Here is a 5,405-nt window from a genome sequence, read left to right on the forward strand (position 1 = left end):
GTTGGGTGTTTAGATTTACTTGTCTAATCTAAACAAATGTGGAATGAAATAATCAGTCTTGCATAAAACACCCAGCTCATCTACTCAGTGTGAGAGACAGTCACTACTATATAGTGCAGAAGAAACTATCGGGAAAAAGGGAAAGACACACAAAAGCAAACAATTGTGTATATATTCAAAGAATACACACATTTTCTGTAGTGTATCCATTACAAACTGGAAAGCTAATATCTATCAATTCAGTCTTCCTAGTTTAAAAAAATAAAAGCTGTGTTTGTAATACACCAGTATTTCGTTTTTGTGAAAACCAGTCTGTGCTTAAAGTTGGTCTAGGAAGCCATTTCACTTGGAAGAGGTGAGATCATTTATTCAGTTTTAACTGAATATGTGTGAAAAGACTGTTGAAGTAATGTGATGATGCAGTAACTTCTATAACTAGTTAATTTTCCCTCTTAGAAAACTGGTTTGGAGTGTTAGAAATGGTTTGCTTCATAAGCCAGGGCTTGGCCACCTTCCTAGAGGATTGTTAAATATCTTACTATGTTTCTAAGTTGTGGAAGGCATTGGGAATCCCTACAGTCCAGTGTGAACAGGAGCTGGGGGCGTCCTCCCTGGTCACTCCATATTCACCCCACTCTCTTTCAGGTCGTGGACTAGGTGAGCAGGTGCAGCTGCAGCCACCAGAGAGAGAGTGGCATGTTCAGGCCTCTCCGGGCCCTTGAGTGAAGCCCTTGTGAGCCTCATAGTCGCAGCTCTGGCCAGGCTCCTCTCCCCTTGTCAATTGCTGTTCACAATCTACCTTCTTAGCCATTATGAAATGGGGGCAGTCCTCTGATTTGGGAATTCTGGCACTGATCTGCACCTTGAGCGAGTCTGAGGACAGAGCGGCCATCCTGAGATTCATTAGGCCAGAGCAGACCCCCCTGAATCTGCCCTAATTTGAACCTACAATCAGGGAAGGCCCTCTGCCGTGGGCCTCTCCCGCCGCCCTGCACATCATGTGCCCAGGGAGCAGCTGTTCTGCCTGAGTGCACACTTGGTTTCAGTTTTCAACAGGAGCTTGGGGGTTCTAGCCGTGAAGCAGAGGTGTTTCTCAGGGAACGCACTGGATCTCAAAACAACAGGGTGCAAAAGAAATCATCAGTCTCTTTTGTCATGTCTTTGCTGACTTAGATTCTTTATCTCCCTTTCTTGTTTTTCTCCTCCATCTTTACTTCCCGTTTCCAACTGTAAAGTTCATTTATTTCTCAATAATCCACAGTTTTAAAGTTGCTGAATGTGATCCAAAATTAGCAAATAGGAAGTATATTAATGGACTTGGTTGAATTAGTATAGCAGTTGAACTGCCATTTTATTTTCTCCTCACCTCACTCTTCTTCCAGCTTTTGGCAATGAAATGAAGTAAAAGACCGTTTGAAGGCAAACGCTGTCATTCAGTTGATTCAGCGAACGTGGCCATGTTTTGGCTCATATCTGATGGCTAGTTTGTAATTTTTATTTTAATGTGAATATACTCCTTGTAATGTGACCCAAGCATTTCTTTGAAAGAAAAGGCATACAATAAGAGCTGTCTATGTATTAATATGTAGCACAAATGTTTGTACATTTGAATATTGGTGAATATATTTACCCACTCATATAACATTGAAAGGAATAAAAAGTAAATTGAAATGTGGATTCAGCCATTCACTATTATAAGTTATTGGCATAAAAAGTGCCAAGAATAATCTTTTACCTTAAGGAATTAAATCAGAACTTTTTTAAAGTTACCTGAAAATGAACTGTAAACACTAAATTTGATAGCAAGAATTTAAGAAAATTGGTTTTCTTGCTAATAATCTATTTGGCTACAGTTTTTAAAGTGTTTAATTGGGGAAAAATGATTTTTGTTGAATGAATTATCGACTTTTCTAAATCATCCTGTTAAGTAGTTAGTTAAACTTTGCTTTTGACAGTATTACTTTTTATTTCTTCTTGTCCAGTTACAAATGTTTTAATGCCAAAGAAGTATATTTCTGTCATATGTTTTCATGACATTTTATTAAAATGCTAAATATTCCAACAGCTTTTGGTAGGTTGGAAAATCTTAAAGGAGAAATTGCATATTTTCACCCAAAGGTTCAAAGGAGTATGCTGTTTTAATTAGTGGTGCATGGTCAGGAAAAGGTGTTTTACTAAAATAAAATAAAGCACTAATCTGAAAATTAATTTAGTCTGTTAAATTTGCCTCTGTGTCTGGATATTTAACAAAAACTGAAAGTGCATTTGAAAATCTTTTCAGAAGATAGATACCTACTTGGCATTGGTTTCTTCACCATGCTGTCCTTGATGGAGTATATAAAAGGACTGGGAAAAGGGTATATTTGGATCACAGCATTTTTCCGTAATCTACAAAGGAAATCCTCAGTTAAATTTCTGTCAATTCACTCACTCTCTCAGTGGTATGACATACATTTAAAAATCTCCTATAATGATAATTTGGGAGGATAAGGAAATGCCTTTTTAGAGGCGTAGCCAGTTCCAGCAGACTTCAGAAATATTTGTTGTTGGGGCTGGCCTGTGGCTGAGTGGTTAAGTTCATTCGCTCCACTTGGGCGACCCAGGGTTTCGCCGGTTTGGATCCTGGGCACGGACATGGCACCGCTCATCAGGCCATGCTGAGACAACGTCCCACATAGCAGAACCAGAGAGACCTACAGCTAGAATATGCAGCTATGTACTGGGGGGCCTTGGGGAGAAGAAGAAAAAAGAAAGATTGGCAACAGATGTTAGCTTAGGACCAATCTTAAAAAAAAAAAAGAAATGGCCAGTTCCAATCCTGCGTATATGGAGATGGAAGGAGACCTACCAACAAGATTCAAGTAAAATATATATATGTATTTGTTGTTTCTTTTTCTGATTATGAAAATACTTATAGTGAAGTTTATTCTGTGTCAATTGTACATCAATAAAGCTATATTAAAAAACGTATGTGTACCATTTAAAAAAGTAAATTTAATAACAAAAAGAAATGAAGTGGAAAGTAAAAGTCCTACAGTGGGGGTGGTGTTTGGGACAGAGTAAAGGTGGGATATCCCTACTACATGGTACTTGATAATAAAAAGAGTGGTTTTGCATTTTTACGAGGCTTTTTTGACCCAACTACTTTAATCTACAGAGTTACAGATATCCTAAACAATGGTTTTCTTATCTGTTCATGGAGACTTTATTTAAACTTAGAAGAAGCTGTTTGAAAAGAAAATAAATGCTGATTGACCTCACTGCAATGCATAGTAATTATTTTAGTTGAAATTTCTTCTTAGGTTAAATTATTCAATATTTTCTCTTTCTCTCAAAGGATCTCATTTTGTATTCATGAAAGCAACTAACCAGTTATTATCAATTAAAGAGAAAGTTTTCAGGCTTTAATAAGCGTGCTCTCTTTTTTTTTTTTTTTTGAGTGGGGAAAAGTAATATTACATACATTTTCCAGCACGTTATTTAGTCTTTTCTTTAGGTCTCTGTGTATCACAGTGCCATTCTGAGGAAATAAGCCTCTATTGACAAAACATCTCTGCAGTGATCAACGTGGTTCTCTTAGAAATCAACACATGAATTGTATTTGACATCATTATAAGACAGTTCTTGTTGGCTTTATATAAAATTATATTGTTCTTAGCTGGCAGGGAGAAGAAATTATAAGTCAAACAGATGGCTTTTGCTCCAAATTTGTATATTGGATATCTTATTTTGAGAGGATGGCTTAATCTAAATGCTCTTTCCCAATCATATACAGGTTATTGCAAATTATATCAATCATGTGTTTTATTTGAAAAGCTGTGAACTTTGGCTCCTTCAGCACTGGCAGATTCCATCTTAATCTAGAGACAATTTTTTTTTTTTAATCATTGCTCGAGGATCTGCTAACTACAGTCTCCCAGATGATTTACAACTAGTAGTGTACTATTGCTGTCTTTATGGTACACAGTTTTGATTTTTAGTTGTTTTTGTTGTTATTGTGACATTAAAATATACAAAAGCTAAGATTCCAAATTTTTAAAAGCACTAGGGGAATATTATAAAGTATATCTCAAAAAAATTACTTTTATTTTGCTGTATACTGGTAGTTGGTGGTCTTATATGTGATATTTTTTTTACTGAAAAAAAATAAATGCCCCTTAAAGCCTATAGATTTGCTTCCCATAAACTTTGAGTATGACACAGATGGTACTGCAGCACAGTTGGGAATGAGGGACATTAAGTATTCTTGCCTAACTACATAAACCCGGGAAGGGCTTCCCTTCCTATGTTTACACAAGTCTTAGTTTCAACCCATAAGAGAAACTAGCTCAGTGAAATATGCCTCAATCACTCATACTTTCATTATAAATTATACCATAGCACTTAGCTGTCAGAAGCTTTTAAATTATAAACTGAAGAATAATCTTAACTATTAGGCTTAAAGATTATGTCAATAGTCATTTCCTGTGCACATGAATGTTACTGAAGAAACTCATGCATTCCCGCCCTCTCAGGACCAAGAAATATGTCTGTGGGGAGCTCTGGGGATGGACTTAAATCACTTGTCTCTGTACTGGGGGCCATTTAAAACAATGTGAGGCCTAAATAAGAATTGATTTTAAACATTCTTATTTTCAAATAGGTTCTGAAATTGCTCAATTTAAAAATTTTAAATGTGTTCTATTATAAGGAACCTCAATACTTTACATAGAGGGGTATATCATGTGGGTCAATTTTTTTTAATTGTTACATTCTTTTTAAAAGGCCTGTGCAAGATTGTTTCTACTCTGTATGCAACACATCTGTGCCTCTTGTTGATCTTAAGACCCTATACCAGAGTTGTCTTGAAACCTGGGCTATAACCAAGTGAAAAAAGTGGTGTGCAATCACAGAAACAGGAGAGTCAAGAGAGGGAAGAAAGATGGGAAGTGGGAAGCTATTTCCAGTTCCTCCTTTCAGAAAGAGGAAGCCTGTTCCACCAGTGTCTGATCATTGGGGTATAGGTGTGAGGTTCTGGGACATACAGGAGACACTGCCTTGACAAGGAGACCTGACTTCAGCTCAAGACCAGAACAAGAAAAAAAGCTGCTTATGCTGTGCCACACCTAGCCTGAGAGGTCCAGAGAGCAGCCACACCGGGTCTCAGGGACAACTAGGCCAGGTGGTTCTGTTTCCCTCTCCAGCCAGACAGCCAATGCCAGAGGCTGGACAATGTCTAGAGTGACGGCGTTGATAGGAATGCCTTGACCCAAGACAGGAAACTTCTTGTCACCTTAAGAACTGCTGATCTCTTTTCCCAGCCCAAGCAAGCCCCACTTAGATTTATGGCCACTCTGGGGACACACACTTGGATTACATTAGTACCCTCCCTTCTCTTGTTGAAAGGAGCAGAGCTTCCTGCGAGA

The sequence above is a fragment of the Equus asinus genome, chromosome 12 (genome assembly GCF_041296235.1).
Source record: "Equus asinus isolate D_3611 breed Donkey chromosome 12, EquAss-T2T_v2, whole genome shotgun sequence".
NCBI classification, from domain to species: domain Eukaryota; kingdom Metazoa; phylum Chordata; class Mammalia; order Perissodactyla; family Equidae; genus Equus; species Equus asinus.